The sequence below is a fragment of the Bubalus bubalis genome, chromosome 1 (genome assembly GCF_019923935.1).
Source record: "Bubalus bubalis isolate 160015118507 breed Murrah chromosome 1, NDDB_SH_1, whole genome shotgun sequence".
Classification (NCBI taxonomy): Eukaryota; Metazoa; Chordata; class Mammalia; order Artiodactyla; family Bovidae; genus Bubalus; species Bubalus bubalis.
Window position 1 is genome coordinate 45,727,322 of NC_059157.1, and position 22,102 is coordinate 45,749,423.

At 40.8% G+C, this 22,102-nt stretch overlaps 1 protein-coding gene, 1 non-coding gene and 1 pseudogene across 2 annotated transcripts in view; 1 reads left to right on the top strand and 2 right to left on the bottom strand.

Annotated features, from left to right (window-relative positions):
- LOC123330659 overlaps positions 1-11,702 on the top strand; it is a 29,265-nt pseudogene extending 17,563 nt beyond the window's left edge.
- LOC123465559 (liprin-alpha-1-like) overlaps positions 1-22,102 on the bottom strand; it is a gene marked incomplete in the record, with an annotated part of 992,590 nt that overhangs the window by 891,873 nt on the left and 78,615 nt on the right.
- On the bottom strand, positions 18,293-18,399 carry LOC123464597. The gene has a single exon (XR_006639611.1). It is a non-coding gene; the product is annotated as a U6 spliceosomal RNA (small nuclear RNA).

A 22,102-nucleotide genomic window follows, 5' to 3' on the forward strand; every position in this document is an offset into this window, starting at 1 on the left:
CAGCAATTTGGTAGTACTCAATTTTTAAATAAAGATTCCTGGACATTCCCTGGCGATGCAGTGGCTTTCACTATCAAGGGTATGAGTTTGAGCCCTGGTCGGGGAACTGAGATCCTGCATGCCATGAGACATGGCTAAAAACTTTTTAAAATTTTTTAATTAAGAAAAATAAGACTACCTTTGGTCAGTAGTTCCACTTCTTGGAATTTGTCTGATGGGTATACTTCAACACACGCCAAATTAGTTCCAGAAAAACATCTATTTCTGCTTTATTGACTATGCCAAAGCCTTTGACTGTGTGGATCACAATAAACTGTGGAAAATTCTGAAAGAGATGGGAATACTAGACCACCTGACTGCCTCTTGAGAAATCTGTATGCAGGTCAGGAAGCAACAGTTAGAACTGGACATGGAACAACAGACTGGTTCCAAATAGGAAAAGGAGTACATCAAGGCTGTATATTGTCACCCTGCTCATTTAACTTATATGCAGAGTACATCATGAGAAACACTGGACTGGAAGAAGCACAAGCTGGAATAAAGATTGCCAGGAGAAAGTCAAAGGCTTTGGCATAGTCAATAAAGCAGAAATAGATGTTTTTCTGGAACTAATTTTGCATGTGTTGAAGTATACCCATCAGACAAATTCCAAGAAGTGGAACTACTGACCAAAGGTAGTCTTATTTTTCTTAATTAAAAAATTTTAAAAAGTTTTTAGCCATGTCTCTGATATGCAGATGACACCACCCTTATGGCAGAAAGTGAAGAGGAACTAAAAAGCCTCTTGATGAAAGTGAAAGTGGAGAGTGGAAAAAGTTGGCTTAAAGCTCAACATTCAGAAAACAAAGATCATGGCATCCGGTCCCATCACTTCATGGGAAATAGATGGGGAAACAGTGGAAACAGTGTCAGACTTTATTTTTGGGGGCTCCAAAATCACTGCAGATGGTGACTGCAGCCATGAAATTAAAAGACGCTTACTCCTTGGAAGGAAAGTTATGACCAACCTAGATAGCATATTCAAAAGCAGAGACATTACTTTGCCAACAAAGGTTCGTCTAGTCAAGGCTATGGTTTTTCCAGTGGTCATGTATGGATGTGAGAGTTGGACTGTGAAGAAGGCTGAGCACCGAAGAATTGATGCTTTTGAACTGTGGTGTTGGAGAAGACCCCTGAGAGTCCCTTGGACTGCAAGGAGATGCAACCAGTCCATTCTGAAGGAGATCAGCCCTGGGATTTCTTTGGAAGGAATGATGCTAAAGCTGAAACTCCAGTACTTTGGCCACCTCATGTGAAGAGTTGACTCATTGGAAAAGACTCTGATGCTGGCAGGGATTAGGGGCAGGAGGAGAAGGAGACGACAGAGGATGAGATGGCTGGATGGCATCACTGACTCGATGGACATGAGTCTGAATGAACTCCAGGAGTCGGTGATGGACAGGGAGGCCTGGCATGCTGCAATTCATGGGGTCGCAAAGAGTCGGACACAACTGAGAGACTGAACTGAACTGAACTGAAGAATATTGCATCATTGTTTGTAGCAGCAAAAGGCTGGAAAAAGTGGAAATGTCTGCTAATAGCAGACTGGTTGCAACTATCTCCTCAATATGTCATCAATAAAACAACTAAGGTGCAGAATTATCCTACCACTTTGGAAGAATAAAAGAATGTATCCATATTTGTTGCCCTTCTGGATGGCACACAAGAAGCCAGTAACAATGGTTACATTCAGGGAGGGAAATGAGTGGCTAGATGACAAGGATGAGAGAGGCTTTTTTTCTTTTACTTTTTTTACAGTGTGCCCCTTGGTATCTTTGAATTTAGTATTGATGTACACATATTATTCTAAAATTGAAACAATTTGTTTTTTAAAAAAACATAGTGTTTTAAATGCCTAGTAATAGAGTATCATTCCGCCATATAATGAATTATTAGGCAGTCATAAGAAAACATGTTTTGGAAGAACAGAGATGCTTATTATGTGTCAAATGAAGAAAGCATGGTTTTAAATTGCATGCAGTTTCCCGATTTTGCTTTCATATATACCTGAAAAACAGAAAGGAAAATAACTCTACCAGCTTGTTGATAATGTTTGGTCATCTCTGATTGACAGGGTTCTGGGTATTGCTTTTCTTCAGGTTTCTCAGAATTTTCCATGCTTTTCACAATGAGAATGTTATCATTCCAGGGAGATGTGATACAAAATAGATAATCTTATCATCCATGTGTACCATATGTCAATCTTGGTAGATTTCAGCATTGTATTTTATTTCCCAGAACTGACTGTGAGGCAATTGTTCTTTAGCTAGATTTAAAGTAAACAATAAAGTCACTGCACCAAGATGAGCTTTGAGCTGTTTAAAAATGTGGTGGGGGTTGTCTTACAGTTTTGAAAGAGCTTACCTACCCTCAACTTTCCTCATTCCTATTTAGTTTTAAACAAACAAAAAGCAGCAAAAACAAAGAAAAATTTTATCTATCCCCAGTGCAGGGGGGAACCCCAACTTAACTACCCAGGTCTAAACCCAATCTAAGTCAAAAGAGGAAAAGGGTGGGAATTGAGAAAAACTTTTCTCCCCATCCCCTCCCTCCCAAACTCCACGTCTTGATTTAATTAACTAACCATATGAGGATTAAGGGCAGTGCAGTTTCATTCTGGGTTGCACAAAGTGGTTGTGATCTCTGTTTCTGCCTGCAGTGTTGTATCAGATCCTCTAAGCCTTTTCCTCCATCTAGATCCTGAACCTACTGTTTCTCCTAATTGTGCCCCCCTTCTGCTTCCCTCTCCCCTACATGTCTTATCTTCATATAATAATCCTGGATGTAATAGAAACTCCGTACACAATGGATGGAAGGAGGGAGGAAGAGAGACAGATAAACAGATGGATGGGTAGCGAGCTCCATTACAGAGTGTTCTGCTCCTTTTGGGGGCATTCAAACATTATTTATTATTGAGTTAACCTTGAAAAAGAGGCCAGTTTTCCAAGGATGAAATGAATGTGAAGATTAGCTATCATCTCTGCAATTCATGATAAGAGACATGGAATGCCTAGTCTCAACTTTATATATGGACTTGACTCTAGTTTCTACTAAGACCTGGAATAAATTATTTTAAAAACTACTACACATAATAGGGTCACCTCCACCATTTGCTGGATATGTAGGATTGACCATAATGCTATGAAAATGGAATGTACAGAATACTTTTTAAAAAATGTATTAATTTGGCTGCACCAGGTGTCAGTTGCAGCACATGGAATCCAGTTCCCTAACCAGGGATCAAACCCTGGCCCCCTGCACTGAAAGCACAGAATCTTAGCCACTAGACCACCAGGAAAGTCCCCAGGACAAATACTTAATGCTCTATTGAATCTTAAAGGCTATTTAGGACACACAAATATAGTATTAGTCATTGTGTTCCCTTTATATATTTAGTTAAATCATAAGAATGGAAGGAAAACAGAAGCATATCATGAAAAAAATAAGCAATGTGCCAACTGGAGTTTCTGTAGCCTTCATACAATGTTCATACACAGGCTCCCAGAGATCCTTCAGTTCGGTTCGGTTCAGTTCAGTTCAGTCACTCAGTCATGTCTGACTCTTTGTGACCCCATGAATCGCAGCATGCCAAGCCTCCCTGTCCATCACCAACTCCCGGAGTTTACCCAAATTCGTGTCCATTGAGTTGGTTATGCCAACATCAGGGTCTTTTCAAATGAGTCAGCTCTTCACATCAGGTGGCCAAAGTAATGGAGTTTCAGCTTCAACATCAGTTCCTCCAATAAACACCCAGGACTGTTCTCCTTTAGGATGGACTGGTTGGATCTCCTTGCTGTCCAAGGGACTTTTAAGAGTCTTCTCCAAGACCACAGTTCAAAAGCATCAATTCTTCGGCGCTCAGCCTTCTTCACAGTCCAACTCTCACATCCATACATGACTACTGGAAAAACCATAGCCTTAACTAGATGGACCTTTGTTGGCAAAGTAACGTCTCTGCTTTTTAATATGCTATCTAAGTTGGTCATAACTTTCCTTTGAAGGAGTAAGCATCTTTTAATTTCATGGCTTCAGTCATCATCTGCAGTGATTTTGGAGCCCAGAAAAATAAAATCAGCCACTGTTTCCACTGTTTCTCCATCTATTTCGCCATGAAATGATGGGACCAGATGCCATGATCTTAGTTTTCTGAATGTTGAGCTTTAAGCCAACTTTTTCACTCTCCTCTTTCATCAAGAGGCTCTTTAGTTCTTCACTTTCTTCCATAATGGTGGTGTCATCTGCATATCTGAGGTTATTGATATTTCTCCCAGAAATCTTGATTCCAGCTTGTGTTTACTCCAGCCCAGTGTTTCTCATGATGTACTCTGCATAGAAGTTAAATAAGCAGGGTGACAATATACAGCCTTGAGGTACTCCTTTTCCTATTTGGAACCAGTCTGTTGTTCCATGTCCAGTTCTAACTGTTTCTTCCTGACCTGCATACAGGTTTCTCAAGAGGCAGGTCAGGTGGTCTGGTATTCCCATCTCTTTCAGAATTTTTCACAGTTTATTGTGATCCACACAGTCAAAGGCTTTGGCATAGCCAGAGATCTTTAGGAAGTTCCAGAGTCTTATCTGAAGCTTAGTTTCCCCATTTGCAAGGAGAGAATATTAATTATACTACCCTTCAGGTTGTGACAAGGATGGTTAATAGGTGCTCAATAAATATTAGTTGATTTGGATTCTGTCTGAATTAACATTTAAAAAAGAAAAGAAAAAGGGGTACCCAAAGCCAGTGCTTTGTGAGAACCTGGAGGGATGGGATGGGGAGGGAGGTGGAAGTGGTGTTCAGGTTAGAGGGGACACATGTATACCTATGGCCAATGTATGGCAAAACCATCATAATGTTGTAATTATCCTCCAATTAAAAAAAAAAATCTTCCTGCCTGGTTAGGAAGCACTTCAGGTAAGAGGTAACTTGGTTGTGATTTGGAGGAAAAGGACCAAAAAGAAACTACTTGTGAATTCCAGGCCTGGTTTATCTAGTTAAAATTATGTTTGCTCTAATTCGTTCACGAATGAATCCATGAATCCACTTCCCCAGTGGCTCAGTGGTAAAGAATCCGCCTGCAGTGCAGAGAAGTGGGTTCAATCCCAGGGTCAGAAAGATCCCTTGGAGGAGGGCATGGCAACCCATTCCAGAAAAAAAATAAAGAAGTTCTTTCAGTACCAGGGTGACGGCTCAAAACCTAGAGAAAGTGGACATGTAAACTGAACAGTTTTTTAACATTGTTTTTCCAGGTGAGCTGGCATTGGAAGAATTTGACTGAACTGGATCAGCTCTGGATGCTAAAATGTTTACAGTTTAACTGGTACATCAATGTCTCCCCAACTCCCTATGAGCAGGGTGTATGGAAGAAGCATTATATTCAAATGGTGAAAGAACTCCATGTTACCAAGCCCAAGGTAAATTTGGGAAAAGAAGAATTATTAACATCAGCTACTTAGGAATTCTAGAACTAAGTTGGAGAAGGCCATTGGTTCAAAAGAAATATACCATGACTTCAAAATTCCCTTGTTCTAAGAACTTAACAGCTCTTTTCAAGATATCCATGTTCGTTGAAAGTCATCTGACACTCACAAACCACAGTTCCACCCAGGTTAGGACTTGGAGCTCCTCATTCTCTCCAGATTCCTGGATTTCTGTGTCTCTGATGCCTACAGTACACAATTCTGACACTGGGATTCTGTGGGTAATGTGCAGTATTTATTACCTATGGGTCATCAAATTTTACTTAACTAATTCAAATTTTCTGTGATTCTACCAGGCAAACTGAAGTTTATGTTTCTATCATTAATACAGAAAAGTCTGCAAAAAATTAGTAATTAGGAAAGGGCATAATGGACATATTAAAGTTCTTTTCACTTTAGAAACCAGCAATGTAAAGTCCTTACATAGAATTGTAAACAGTAAATAGTATGAGCATAAATTTTTCTAGTGGTTTTCTATGCATTGTAACCAATGTTTATGTTCGTTCTTATAGTCACAGTTAATTAGATAACTTATGGGAAATTTTTATGAGCTTTTTCTTTATGGCATGATCTATATACATGCAGAGTTGTGCATTGTTTTGTATAATAGAAGACTTCCTGAAAATTGTGTGTAAATTACAACTTTAAAATTATTGTTAAAACCAAGGGGATTTTTTTTTTATAGAAAAGCTGCAGTGAGTCCTTTTTGAATTGGAGAATCCTTTTGAAATATGACTAGTTAGCTCTTAACATGCTCATTTACGTTTCATTTTATTGTGTTTACTTGAAGTAGAAACCCTCTACATTTAATATAGTAATAAAGTGCATAATTAATATTGTTATAATTACAATGATAAAAGCAGTCTTTCTGATTTCAATGATGGCTGTTTTTCAGGAGAATTTCTTTTAAAAAGAAATATGTAAAGTGCAGTGGTGGAAGAGTTATTTTAAAAATTACAATAGCTATGACTCCTTTTATCACAAGGCTTTCCTTAACTCTCATTCAACGTCACTCATAGCCAGGGAAAGGCTTCAATAGCTGGCGCGTGGGCTGTTCTGGGACAGAGGACAGAAAAGTGATCAACCAGGTTGTAGAATGAAAAAAGGTTTTGAGTATTGTATGTAATACTAATTTTAATACTTGGTCTTCAACAATAACTCTTTTTCCTGAAACTATTTATACACTTCCCTGGTGGCTCAGATGGTAAGGAATCCATCTGCAATGCAGGAGATGCAGGTTTGATCCCTGGGTCGGGAGGATCCCCTGGAGAAGAGAATGGCCACCCACTCCAGTATTCTTGCCTGGAGAATCCCCATGGTTGGAGGAGCCTGGTGGGCTACAGTCCATAGGATCATAAAGAGTTGGACATGACTGAGCAACTAACACACACCTATTTTAAGATGATGAATAGTTCTGATACAAGAAAATTGCCACATTGTCGCTTAGTATTTCATTTCTTTAGGGAGTAGTTTGTTATAGTAAATTTCAGTTTTTCTATTAAAGAAAAAATTGGCAAATTAAACCCAGTAAGATATAAAAAAAGAATAATACATGATGACCAAGTGGGATGTATCCAAGGAGAGTAAGGTTGGCATAATATTAAAAAATCAGTCCATGTAATTCACAGAATAAAAGAGAAAAGATGTCTGGTTATTTCAATATATGCAAACAAAAGCATTTAAAATTTTTTCATCAGTTGCCATTTAAAAAAGTCTCAAAGGGCTTTGGGTAAAGGGAACAAAGTTTTTGTTTACTTAACAGAAAAGTCATCAGTTTTCATTATTATCTATTCTGTTAATGGGTCAAATATTTTGTACTTTTCAGAATTAATGTTTATTTATGTATATAGTTATGAGCATTCATGCCTAAATTTTCTCCCCTGAAATTGCTTTTTTATTATCATGTATTCTTTATTACCAGTGGTGTTAAACAAGACCTCTTCCAGCAAAAATAGATTTCATTCAATATAAACTCAGAAAAATGAAATGAATGTACATCTTATTTATTTTTTTGGCCACCCCGTGTGACGAGCTCTTAGTTCCCTGACCAGTGATTGAACTTCTGCCCTCAGCAGTGAAAGTGTGGAGTCCTAACCACTGGACCACCAGGGGTTGAATGTCCTTGAATGTCCATTTTAAGTGAGATCCGCACTGTGCTGTGCTTAGTTGCTCAGTCGTGTCCAACTCTTTTCAACCCCATGGCTGTAGCTCACCAGGCTCCTCTGTCCATGAGGATTCTCCAGGCAAGAGTACTGGAATGGGTTGCCAGGATTCACACAAAACACTGAACACTAATCTAGTAATGAGCCATCAATTATATAAAAGTAAAATGTCTTCTTCCTCTACTATTTACAATCACTCACTAGATCAGTAAATATGTATTAAATACTGTTATGTGCTAGCTGCTAAGGGTACAATGGTCTTAACCCCACTTTCTGGGAGCCTAGTCTGTGGTCCAGGACACAGACAAACAGATAGTTACCACACTGAATACGAAGTACTATCCTGTAAGAGAAATATGCACAAAGAAAGAGCAGTTGAAACAAGGATAAGAAACTAACTGATTCTGCTTGGAGGAACTTGGGGAATTTTAAAATTTTCACAAACAATTTAAGCAAACCAATTTACTGAGCAAAGCTTCCCTAATCTCTCAAAGAAAAAAAATTAAGGCTTTAATGGCTTCTCAACATAGCAGTACCTCTTCCCTTAGGCTGCTACTACTGCTAAGTCGCTTCAGTCTGTCCGACTCTGTGCGACCCCAGAGACGGCAGCCCACCAGGCTCCACCGTCGCTGGGATTCTCCAGGCAAGAACACTGGAGTGGGTTGCCACCTCCCTCTCCAATACATGAAAGTGAAAGCGAAGTCGCTCAGTCGTGTCCAACCCTTAGCAACCCCATGGACTGCAGCCTACCAGGCTCCTCCGTCCATGGGACTCTCCAAGCAAGAGTACTGGAGTGGAGTGCCGTTGCTACAACCGCATAAAAACCCTTACGAATTTTATATACAAGAAAACCAGACTTTCATTTTGGGCAATTAGAAAATAGACTTTCCAAAAAAAAAAAAGACTTTCATCTCCCAGTTCTTTAGAAATGGCTGAAGTTTTGATAATTGATAAAGTCTATAGTTTACCCCTACATAATGGAAATTGTCTCTGTGTTTTAGATAGGTAGAACAGGGTACTGTTTTTAAGAACATATATTGTTATGAACAAACTAACTGCAGTTGTGGAATAACTGTATAATGATATGGCAGGAGAGGTGGCGATGCAGGATAGAGAAGCTCACTGTGTGGCCTGAAGCTGGAGAGTCCCGGATTCAAATTCTGACTCTGGGTCTTACTGCTTATGTCTTCACAGTAGTAGTGGAAAAATTTATCAGTTTATCCTACCTTCAGTTTTCTCTTCTGTAAAATGGAAGCAGTTATGATTACCTTTTAAAGTTATTATGAAGGTTAAATAAAGTAATGTAGGAATGGGACTTTCCTGGTGGTCCAATTGTTAAGACTCTGTGCTTCCAATGTAAGGGGTGCAGGTTCGATCCCTAGTAGGGGGAACTAAGATCCCACATGCCTCACTGTATAACCCCCCTCAAAAAATAATAATGCAGGAATACTTCCTGATAGTGCCTGGCACATACAAGTACCTCTGGGTCGGTGGCTGCTGTAATCACTGCCACCATTATCAGTGCCATCATGGTGATGATAATAATGATTTTTTTAAAGGATTTATTTATTTATTCATTTTTGGTTGCAAAGGGTCTTCGTTACTGCCCTTGGGCATTCTCTAGCTGTAGTGAGCAGGGGCTATTCTTTACCTTCCATACTCAGGATTCTTATTGCGATGGCTCCTCTTGTTGCAGAGCACAGACTCTAAAGCTCTGTCTCAGTGGTTGTGGCACACGGGCATGTGGAATCTTCCTGGACCAGGGATTGACCCAGTGTCCCCTGCATTGGCAGGCAGATTCTTAATCACTAGACCACCAGGGAAGCCCATGTTCTTTGTTTTACTTTTGTTATTATTATAGTGTTTTGAGAACAGAAATAATTTTCTCCTTCTAGACACCTGTAAAGATGGGTTTGTGATCGTGGATGTTCAACCCATTAGAAGCAGTTCTCCAGCTGTCTCCTTCATCTGCTTTCCAATCCTCTTCCTCTTCAAGAAAGAAGAACCACCCAGGGGAGAAAGAACTCCCACCCTGGAGGTCTTCTGACAAGCATCCAACTGATACCATTCACTTCAATTACCTGGACAACTGTGACCCCATTGAACACACCTGGCAAGGGTAAGAACTGTGCCCTTCTCCACTTCTTTCCTTTTAGAAACAATTTACTGGCACTTTGGTCTACGAAAAGATGAAAACAGAAGCTACTGTGAAATACAAATGCTTTTCACTGGTGGTGGTGGTTTAGTCACTGAGTCAGTCAGACTCTGTGCAACCCCATGGACTATAGCCCACCAGGCTCCTCTGTCCATGGGGACTCTCCAGGCAAGAATACTGGAGTGGGTTGCCATTCTCTTCTCCAGGGATCTTCCCAACCCAAGTATCAAAACTGCATCTGCTGCGTTGCAGGTGGATTCTTTACTGCTGAGCCACCAGGGAAGCCCCAGGAAGCAAAAAGTGATTGAAAGTAAATGAACCTTTATTGGTAAATTTGACCTTTTCTTTAGGATTTGTTTGCATTTTGTAGCTGTAATGCTTTCCTTACAGCTTCTTTTAATACCTCAGAACAGTCTTTTCCGTATTTACGCCTCCTTTCTGTGACATTGATATACATATATATATATATATATATATATATATATAATACATATATATATCAAATGATATAATCATATATATATTTAATTATATATGTACATACATAATTTTGTATGGGCTTCCCTGGTGGCTCAGAACCCACCTGCAATGCGGGAGACCGGGGTTCCATCCCTGGGTTGAGAATATCCCCTGGAGGAGGGCATGGTAATCCACTCCAGTATTCTTGCCTGGAGAATCCCCATGGACAGAGGAGGCTGGCGGGCTACAATCCATGGAGTCACAAAGAGTTGGACACAACTGAGCGACTAAGCACAGTGCAGCTTAATTTTGTATAAAAAAATGTATTATATGAAGAATACACGCAGAGTATATATTTACTTAACAAATTCTGGAAGTAATTTCTGAATTGCTAACTCATATCATTGTCAAAACAAATCTGCTAACTAGAATTCAATGTTTGTTTCTGGTTCATTTTGCCTTTAGCCTGAGGGTATATACTCATAATAATAATAATGTGAATCCATACTTTATCCTATTATATGCAATCACTTTAGAAAACAAATATTAATGTTAATACAAACAATAAGGTTACTGAAAACAGTTTAGGATGTCTTTGCCTGTGTTTTTGTCTTTAGGATATGTTCTACTAAGGCGGTTCAGACAAATGACTGTGTTAAAGTCCCATGAAGTTATTCCTTTGTGTGGGGGTAACACCACCAGCTGTTTTTAGATTTTTGGAATTTTTTTTCTTTTATTTCATAATTTTGAGATGGTTCCAAAGTCAAATATACAAAACAAAGTGTATCTGGAGAAGTCTCCAATACTGTTCCCTGTTCCTAACTGGATCACAGGGGAATCCTACAGATAGGTAAACTATTTGTTAAAATGTCCTTACATTTAAAAAATCATAAAGGTGGGGAAGTGGGGCGGATGAAAAAAATATAAACAAATACAGACACATGCACCCCTTTCTGAAAGAAATGGTGTCCCACAATACATACCACTTTATCCCACTTCTTTCTTCATGTAACAATATTTCCAGGAGCTCACTCTACAGGTATATGAAGAAATACTCTGGCCTCCTTTTGACAGCCCACAGTCCTCCATTGTGTGGATGTGTCAGAGTTTATTCAACCCCTTCTCTATTGATAGACACTTGGCTTATTTCCAGCTGAGTGAAGATAATCTTTTAAACCGCAGGAACAACAAAATCAAATAGACAAACAGCAATGCCAACCACCACAGCTTTAAAATGATATTTATAATTTCCCCAATGCTCTCCAATTAACAGAAGAAGGAAAAGACATGAAATGACCCCAGCTTTCAACTGACAGTCAAGTGATAAGAAAAATAAATCACAGGACAGATCTGAACTAAGGAAAGCACAGTCGCTGATAAGTATTGCTTACAAGACATCCCCCCACCCCCCATAATGTCAATGAAAAATGCTGGATCTCTATAGTCCTATTCTTGAGATTGATTTTTTTTTAATGGAAACCATTACGTAACGGTTTAAATTCTGGTCTCTGACACTGACTGGCTAGCTGTGTGACCTTGAAAATGCCCTTTATTTAATCTCTCTGAGCCTCAGTTTTTTTAAAAGCTTGGATGGATTGATGTGTGTGAATCTGCTTTGAATACTATACAATATAAAGGAAGTATTATTATCATTGTTTCTTTCTTCTTCTGTGAGTCCTTTGGGGTCACAGAGGGGAGCCTATAGAAATTTCTCTGTAGAAATTACTTATCTGTAGAATGCAAGTTCCACTGACCTAAGAAAAAGGTATTGTGTTGTGCTTAGTTGCTCAGTTGTATCCAACTCTCTGCGGTCCCATGGACTGTAGCCCACCAGGCTGCTCTGTCCACAGAATTTTCCAGGCAAGAATACTGGAATGGATTGCCTTTTTCTATTTCAGGGGATCTTCCTGACCCAGAGATTGAGCCCATCTTCTCTTGCATCTACTGCATTGGCAGGAGAATTCTTTACCACTGGCACCACCTGGCAAACGCAAGAAAAAGATATTGAGTTGGCCAAAAGCTTGATTCTGGTTTTTCCTTAACATGTTATGGAAAAACCCAAACGTTTTGGCCAGCCCAATACACATTCCATAGGTGTTCTGTCACCAGATGACTTCAGAAAAAAAAAAATGAATTAAGAACTTTTCTTTCCCTAATTAAGAAATAGCTAATTGACAACCTAATAAAAGTCAGTGGTTGTGACTAGGGAGAATTATCATTTCAGAGCAGAATTTCCCAAATTGTGGTTCTGTACCCTCAGTGTATCCCTTTCAGCACATATGAGAGCCTTTGGAGCCAAGCAGAAGGGAATAAGGGTGGAATAAAAAGTTTCTATTAGTAGTAAAGATTTAGAAAAAGGCTGTAGATACACACTAAAGGAAAATTAATATAAAATGGGTGTCGATTGGGAGAAGGATAAGTGTGAACTCATGAATAAATCACTTCTATAGCTCTCCTTTAAAGCTTAATTACTTTCTGTTTCAACGCATTTTCAAGTGTTATGTTCCAAAAGAGAAAGAGAGAGATGAGCTTTTTGAAATAGGTTAGTCTATATTCTGAGGAGACAATCTGGTTGGACGGGATGAGATTTATCACAGATATATGTACCGAGGACCAAGGGAATGAGGAAGCTTAAAATAGAACAGTAAAATTGTCAGTGAAAACCTTAATTGAGAAAAATAACTATGAGGTTTATCACCCGAGCCACTCAGGCATGCGGCTGCCTAGTTGCCCAGCCCCTCCTCAGCCAGAAGTAGAAAAGAAATCTGGGGGAGAACAGGGAATTTGCAAGAAGATAAAAGTTGGTGACGTATGCTTACAAACTATGAGCTGCTGCTGCTGCTAAGTGGCGTCAGTCGTGTCTGACTCTGTGCGATCCCATAGACAGCAGCCCACCAGGCTCCCCCGTCCCTGGGATTCTCCAGGCAAGAACACTGGAGTGGGTTGCCATTGCCTTCTCCAACAAACTATGAGCACAATCGGACATTTCTCTGGCTTAAAAAACAAAACAAAAATCAAAGGCTAAACAGAAACCCTCTCTCTGGGTTTTTGACATTCATCTGTCACCCTCTAGCAGGGCTTGCTTAAGTTAAAACAGTCATAAATTAAAGACTTCAAAAGATGTGCTCATTCAAGCTGAAAGGGAAACCAGGGCAAAGTAAACAAGGATGGAACACCATTAAGCTACGAGTAGGTGAAGTGTGCGATTATATGGATCTACTTGTGTGTGTTATTTGCTCAGTCATGTCTGACTCTGTGACCCTGTGGACTGTAGCCTGCCAGGCTTCTCTGTCCATGGAATTCTCCAGCCAAGAATACTGGAGTGGGTTGCCATTTCCTCCTCCAGGGGATCTTCCAACCCAGGGATCAAACCTGGGTCTCCTGCATTGCAGGTGGGTTCTTTACCATCTGAGTCACCAGGGAAGCATACTTGTGTGGATTCTGTAAATATGCTAATTAGAATCACTGCTGCTGCTAAATCGCTTCAGTCATGTCCGACTCTGTGCGACCCCATAGACAACAGCCCACCAGGCTCCCCCGTCCCTGGGATTCTCCAGGCAAGAACACTGGAGTGGGTTGCCATTTCCTTCTCCAAATTAGAATCACTGTTTCTGCTTAATTATGATAAGGAGCATTAAGGCATAATTAAACCCTCCAAAAGTGAGCTGGGATGTTTGACTCCACATTGGTGTCTGTGATGTGAGTGCATGCTCAGTCTTGTCTGACTCTTTGCAACCCCATGGACTGTAGCCTGCCAGGCTCCTCCTTTCCTTGGAATTTTCCAGACAAGAATACTGCAGTGGGTTGCCATTTCCTACTCCAGGAGATCTTTCAGACCCAGGGATCAAACCCGAGTCTACTGTGTCTCCTGCGTTGGCAGGCAGAGTCTGTACCACTCTGCCACTGGGGGAGCCTTGTGGCTGTTCAGGCCGCAGGCTGCAGGTGGCTAAGGCCCCCTCCCTCCACTGCGCCAGTTTCCCCCACCGCCCACCACACCCCTCCCTCGGAGGAAAGGAGAAACCTCCTACATGAGGCAAGGTGATTGTGAAAATGAAATACTAGCTATGGGGCCTGAGAGGAGAGGAACTGGGTTTTGAGGAAATTCATTTAGGGGACATAAAGAAGTAAGGAGTAAATAAAATCTGACAATAAAATGGATAATGAAGGACCTACTGTACAGCACAGGGAACTCTGTTTAATGTTATGCGGCAGCCTGGATGGGAGAGGGGTTTGGGGGAGAATGGACACATGAATACGTATGTCTGAGTCCCTTTGCTGAAAGTCCACCTGAAGCCATCACAACATTGTGAATCGGCTGTACTCCAGTGTAAAATAGAAAGCTGAAAACGAAACAGAAACGACAAGTGCAGCTGTGGAGAGAGTGTGGTAGACACAGCCCAGGTGTGATTAGAGTGGAGAAAATCACAGATTCATTAGATAGAAAGTTCTTGCATCATTTAGACAGGTTTATCTAGGAAGATTCAGGAGGAACTAGAGAAACAGGGGAACAGGAAAAACTTAGGGGAGCGCCTTACAAAGCCAGGATGAGAAGGACAGATCACCAGCGCCCAGGGAGGACCTGAGGCCTGAGCACTGGTATGCACCCTGCCCCTCAAAGTGGGAAGAGGCGTGTGATGCTAGGCGAGGTTAAAGCTTTGTGAGATGGGGCAGTTAGAAGAAAAACAGTGCGGGTGTGAAGGACAAAGAACATTCCTTTGAATATCCCCAAACTTTTGGGCACCAGGGACCAGTTTTATGAAAGAGAATTTTTTCCATGAATTGTAGAAGGGGGGATTGTTTCAGGATGATTTAAGTGCATTACATTTATTGTGTACTTTATTTCTATTATTATTACATCAGCTCCACCTCAGATCATCAGGTATTAGATCCCGGAGGTTGGGGACCCCTCTCTCGGCTCTCTCTCCAGGGCATGGCTATCAGGTCACTGAGGCATCTTCACTGTTTGCCTGTCATTACTTAGAGCCTTCAAATAATAGAATTATCCCCCAAACAGAAACATTCTCAAAGAAACAGTTTCAAATCTGTGTATATTGTTGTGAGTGGGTGATGTTTTCTACTATTATTAGGTTTAAGTTTCAAGGGTACCTGATTCCCCTTTGAATTCTAGCACTGCCTCATCATAGCTGCTTCATTGAACCACCTTTTGGTGTGAATCATTGATAGAAGCTAGCCTTCCCATGTGGCTCAGTGGTAAAGAATCCACCTGCCAATATTGGAGACACGGGTTTGATCCCTGGTTCAGGAAGATTCCCCTGGGAGAGGAAATGACAACCCATTCCAATATTCTTGTCTGGGAAAATCCTATGGACAGAGGAGCCTCGTGGGCTACAGTCTGTGGGGTCCCAAAGAGTTGGACATGACTGAGTGAAGCTCTATTTGGTTACTAATGCTTTATCATTTTGAAGATGATTTATTAAAATTATATAAACATCAAGGTATGTTCATTCCCATTAGTATTTTGTTGTGGTGGTTGTTTGTTTGTTTTGCTTTTTGGCCACACCATGTGGCATGTGGGATCTTAATTCCCTGACCAGGTATTGAACCTGTGACCCCCTGCATTGGAAGCTCAGAGTCTTAACCACTGGACCATTAAGGAAGTCCCATCATTAGTTATTATAATAAAATTGCAGACAGAACAAAGCCTTGAAAAAATACAAACACTACAGGACAGCCAGGTGCCACCTTAAACTTCAGAGATTTTCCCATCTTGAGTAAAGACGTGAAAAAAATAATTTTTTAAAATCTTGACAGCTGGCCCCACAATTCCTTTTTGGGAAGAGGAAGGAGGGAGCACTGAGGAGCAAATGCTACAGGCACCTGGACTCCAGGGGAGGGAAAACCCACCAGGCTGGAGATTAGAGGAAGAGTTTCTTGTTTCTGCTCCTGCAAGGAGTTGGGGGGGTGGGGGGCAGAGGGCAGAAAGGAAAGAAATAAGACCACAAAAGAAAAGCCAGCTGGATGGAGGGAAGCTGAGCCCAGGCAGGGGAAAATGACATGTCAGTGTTAGATGGTAACCCAGCCATTCCCAATCAAATTTGTTCCCTATTACTGGGATGTAAAGCCTGCCTTCCATCTCTTGAGGAAATTGTACTCAATTTACACATGCAAGCAAGATCTCAGTAGTCTAGAAACCAAGAAAGCCCTTCAGGACTACTTACAAAAACCAAGGTGGGGAGGGCGGGACTTCCCTGGCAGTCCAGTGGTTAAGACTTCACACTTCCAGCGGGTGAAGGTTTGATCCTTGGTAAGGGAACTAAGATCCTACACACTGAACTTGGCCAAGGGAGGGGAAAAAATGCTATCCTTAAAAATAAAACCAAGAGGGGTGGGCTTTGGGCTTCCCAGAGCTGGAATTGGGACCCAGCTGAGCTGACATCTTGTTTTTTCTTTCCTTTTTCCTACCAAGTTAAGTATAAAAACAAGTACCTTTTTGTCTCACGCTCAGCTTTTTTTCTTGAAGATTAGAAGTCCTCACTTTCCAGGTTTTGATTTAGCGAAGGATTTCAAAAAGCTTTCTGTTCACAGCGTTGAGCTAAATAAAAGTTAACAAAAGCTTCTAATTGCCTGCTTACTCTAATTGCTTTAGATAAGACCTTATCTTGCCTGGTGCTCCTCTCCTTAACTCCAGCCTCTGTGGTTACTGTCTTGACCTCCTTCCAGGATAACTTGATTCTTAATGTCCTGATTGTTTTTAATAGTCTTTAAGCTTTCTCACTTTTTTCCCCCTATCTGGATTAAGAGAGGAGGAGAAAGGAGTATTCTCTAAAGCGATTCATGGTTCATGAATCATGAACAAATCATGAACAAACAAACAATCAAGAAAAAACAATGGTTTAAGAATTGGGAAACCCCAGGTTCTGGCCTTAGCTTTACTGTTGACTAGCAGACACTCAAGCTATTTCTAAAATAAATTAGAATTGCATTTTTTTTTAATAACTCAGGTTTCTTTTAAATATTTATTTTATTTATTAAGTATTTATTTCACTGCACCAGGTCTTAGTTGCAGCACATAAGATCTTCAGTCTTCCTTGTGGCATGTGGGATCTAGCTCCCTGACCAGGGATCAAACCCACACCCACTGCATTGGGAGCACAGAGTCTTAGCCACTGGACCACCAGGGAAGTCCCTGAAATACCTCTTTAATGTCTCTTCCAGGCTAAAGTCTGAATGTCTGGACCCTCATAGTTTCCCACATTTCCTCTCTGCTTTCCCCCAGTACCAAAAAAGAATCCAGTGTATTCATGAATCCTAATTCTAAATCATTAAAAACTGGTTTCTGTCTCCTTTTTTTTCCTTCGAACTTTAGAAAACCTAATTAATTAAAACAGAAGAATTTATAAAACATAGTTTATACAGTGGTTTTCTTGCAAGCAGTCTTTAACAGACTTCTTTCAAATTCTGACAAATACACTAGGTGTTTGGTTTGGGTATGCAGAACTAAAAATATCTAAAGGAGAGATTTTTAATTACTTAGTTCAACCTGTGAAATTCCTGAGAATTCCATTTGGAAGAAAGAATAAGAAAGAATATGGGGGACTTCCCTGGTGGTCCAGTGGCTAAGACACTGTAGTCCCAGTGTAGGGGGCCTGGGTTTGATCCCTGGTCAGGAAACTAGATTCCACATGCCACAGTGAAGACCTGAAGAAGCCAAATGAATGAATAAATAAAATTTAGGAGCAAAACAACAATATATTTTTTGAAAAAATGGAATATGGGCTTTGCAGTCTGAAAGACCTGGCCTTTTTTTTTTCATGGTAGCAAGCAAACTGAATTTATTTCAGAGAGAAAATACAAAACTCTCAGCATAGACACAGAGGAGGTGAAGTGCCCCAGACCGGGGCTTTGCAGTGCAACTTTAGATAAGTTACTTAACCTCTCTGGGCCTCAATTTTTAAAAATATTTCCCTGTTTTATTCATACTTTTTTAACTTTATTTTTTAATTGGAGGAAAATCGCTTTACAATGTTGTGATGGTTTCTGCCATAAAATCATGAAATGCTTCACCAATTTGCATGTCATCCTTGAGTAGGCGCCATCGTAATCTTCTTTGTATCATTCCAATTTAAGTATATGTGCTGCCAAAGTGAGCACTGAGCCTCAATTTCTTCATCTATGAAATGGGAATGATACTTCCCTTGCAGGACTGTTGTGAGGATCACATGCCAGATATATATTAAGTATTCAATACATGTTCATGTTCTCCTCCATTAAACACCATCTTATTTTTTACTGTACTCACCAAGAGCACACACTTGGGCCTGAAACAGCCTAGGTTCAATGCCTGATCCCACAATTTTAGCAACTCAGTGATTTGGGACAAGTTGTTAACAATCTCAGAAGCACTGTTTTCTCATCTGGAAAATGGAGTTAGCAACAACAGTGCTCAGCTCCAGGAAGCGTTCATGAACTAGTCATATCCATCAGAATCACATTAAATCACCATGGAGACAGCAGGGATGCTGAGAGAGTGCTGATGCTGAGTGGCTGCTGAGTTGCTGACGAGGGGTCAGCCAGGTGGCCAGGAGGAGGCTCCAACCTACTCTTTCTTGATTTTACCTTTATTTTCCCCACTTTTCTTTTTTAAAATATTTTAAATTATTTTTTTGCTATCAGTTCAGTTCAGTCCCTCAGTCATGTCTGACTTTTTGGGACCCCATGAATCGCACCACCCCAGGCCTCCCTGTCCATCACCAACTCCCGGAGTTCACTCAGACTCACATCCATTGAGTCAGTGATGCCATCCAGCCATCTCATCTTCTGTCGTCCCCTTCTCCTCCTTCCCCCAATCCCTCCCAGCATCAGAGTCTTTTCCAGTGAGTCAACACTTCGCATGAGGTGGCCAAAGTACTGGAGTTTCAGCTTTAGCATCATTCCTTCCAAAGAAATCCCAGGGCTGATCTCCTTCAGAATGGACTGGTTGCATCTCCTTGCAGTCCAAGGGACTCTCAAGAGTCTTCTCTAACACCACACTTCAAAAGCATCAATTCTTCGGCACTCAGCTTTCTTCACAGTCCAACTCTCACATCCATACATGACCACTGGAAAAACCATAGCCTTGACTAGACAGAACTTTGTTGGCAAAGTAATGTCTCTGCTTTTCAATATGCTATCTAGGTTGGTCATAACTTTTCTTCCAAGGAGTAAGTGTCTTTTAATTTCATGGCTGCAGTCACCATCTGCAGTGATTTTGGAGCCCAAAAAAATAAAATCTGACACTGTTTCCACTGTTTCCCCATCTATTTCCCATGAAGTGATGGGACCAGATGCCATGATCTTTGTTTTCTGAATGTTGAGCTTTAAGCCAACTTTTTCACTCTCCTCTTTCACATTCATCAACAGGTTCTTTAATTCCTCTTCACTTTCTGCCATAAGGGTGGTGTCATCTGCATATCTGAGGTTATTGATATTTCTCCCGGCAATCTTGATTCCAGCTTGTGCTTCTTCCAGCCCAGCGATTCTCATGATGTACTCTGCATAGAAGTTAAATAAGCAGGGTGACATTATACAACCTTGATGTACTCCTTTTCCTATTTGGAACCAGTCTGTTGTTCCATGTCCAGTTCTAACTGTTGCTTCCTGACCTGCATATAGGTTTCTCAAGAGGCAGGTCAGATGGTCTGGTATTCCCAGCTCTTTCAGAATTTCCCATAGTTTATTGTGATCCACATAGTCAAAGGCTTTGGCATAGTCAATAAAGCAGAAATAGATGCTTTTATAGAACTCTCTTGCTTTTTCAATGATCCAGCGGATGTTAGCAATTTGATCTCTGGTTCCTCTGCCTTTTCTAAAACCAGCTTAAACATCAGGAAGTCCATGGTTCACGTATTGCTGAAGCTTGGCTTGGAGAATTTTGAGCATTACTTTACTAGCATGCATTTTTGGCTATGGTGGGTCTTAATTGCAGCATGTGGGATCTTTCACTGTGGGGCACGGGCTTCTCTCTAGATGTGGTTCCCGGGCTCAGTAGTTGTGACTTGCAAACTTAATTGCCCTGTGGCTTGTGGGATCTTAGTTCCCCACCAGGGATCAAACCCTCATCACCTGCATTGGAAGGCAGATTCTTAACCACTGGACCACCAGGGAAAGCCCATCCCCACTTTTCTTTGTCCTTCTCTTTTGTCTTCTCTCTCACAGTTTCTGCTGTGTGAAAAATTGCATCCAGAGCGGTAAGACATGTAACCCATGTATTTTCTTTCCCTGCATGGCCTCCATAAATCTTGTGTCTGTGCATGACTCCTTCTCAGTGCTGGGTTTTTGATTCCACGCCCCCAGGTAGAATACTGTGTGTTGAACTCTGCGACATGGATTTGGTGCTGTGTGCCCTCCTCTGCCTCTGATACCTCCAAGATGAAAAGACCTAATTGCTAATAATCCTGGGAGCAAAATTAATTCTCAGGAAGGACCACGACTTAGCATCTTTGCATTTCTCTTTTACCTCTGAAAGAGCATAGTCTGCTTGTTCTGTGTTGTGGCCTCTTATTTGATCATGCTATGCATAATAAATTAATGTGGCATTTCCAACAGGAGTAATTCTACTTGCTTCTTTCCCTGAATATTTAGACTGGGGCCAAATGGCTTCTTGTTTTTACTTAAGAGTTAAACAAAAGCGACTTCCCTGGTGGTGCCGTGGTTAAGACTGTGCCTTCCAATGCAGGGACTGCAGGTTCAATCCCTGATGGGGGGACCAAGATCCCACATGCCTCACTGTTCAAAAACCAAAACAAAAAACAGAAGCAATATTGTAACAAATTCAATAAACAACTTTAAAAATGGTCCACATCAAAAAATTTCTTTAAAAATATATATGTATGCATATGTAGTCTATATGTATGTGCATGTGTATAACCCTTTGTACTAAATAGTTTGGCTTTTTACAGCAAACTACATTAGAAGCCAATTTGTTCAGACACGGATGCTTTGAAATGTAAATTCATAGTCCCTACTAACAAAGAACCATAGGAATTCTATGTCCTGTGCATATTTGGCGGCACATCCTGACTTTACGTCACCTATTTGGGAGGCTGAATGGTACCATTATATAATCTTGGACTTAAATTTCAAAACCCTGGCTAGAATTTTCTGCTTAGCCTTTCCCCTACAACTGACGGTTTTACCCCAGAGCTAAAGACAAATGAACAAAAACAGGCCTGTTGCTGTGTTATTTCTTGCTCACCTCTATTTCTCTATTTAAAAAAAAATTTTAAGGTATATATTTTTTTAACGTGGACCAATTTTTTTCAATGGCCAAATCATACAACATGCAGGATCTTTAGTTGGGGCGTGCAAACTCTTAATTATGGCATGCAGGATCTAGTTCCCTGACCAGGGATGGAACCTCAGCCCCTTTGCATTGGGAGCTCAGAATCTTAGCCACTAGACCACCAGGGGAGTCCTAGACCCATTGTTTCTTGACTGTTTTCCCTTCATTCCTGCAGTCCTTTCTTCCCTTAGGATCATTAGTTACTGAGACCTGTTTAAGGGCAAGCATTGTGGCCAGGCTTAAATCACAAAATGTCTTGGACCAAAATGAGGTCATGCTTGAGGTCTCTTTCAGGGACCCCCTCCCCTATCTGCTTACAACACCCAATGTTGACATAAAAGAAATTTCCAGTTATTTCAACCAGATCCGTCAGATGCTCTGGACCAAACTCAAGACTGGCAAATTTGTACCCTTTGTATATTTCCTCAGGCTTCCCAGGTGGCTCAAGTGGTAAAAAAAAAAATCCACCTACCAATGCATGAGATACAGGTTTGATCCCTGGGTTGGGAAGATCCCTTGGAGGAAGAAATGACA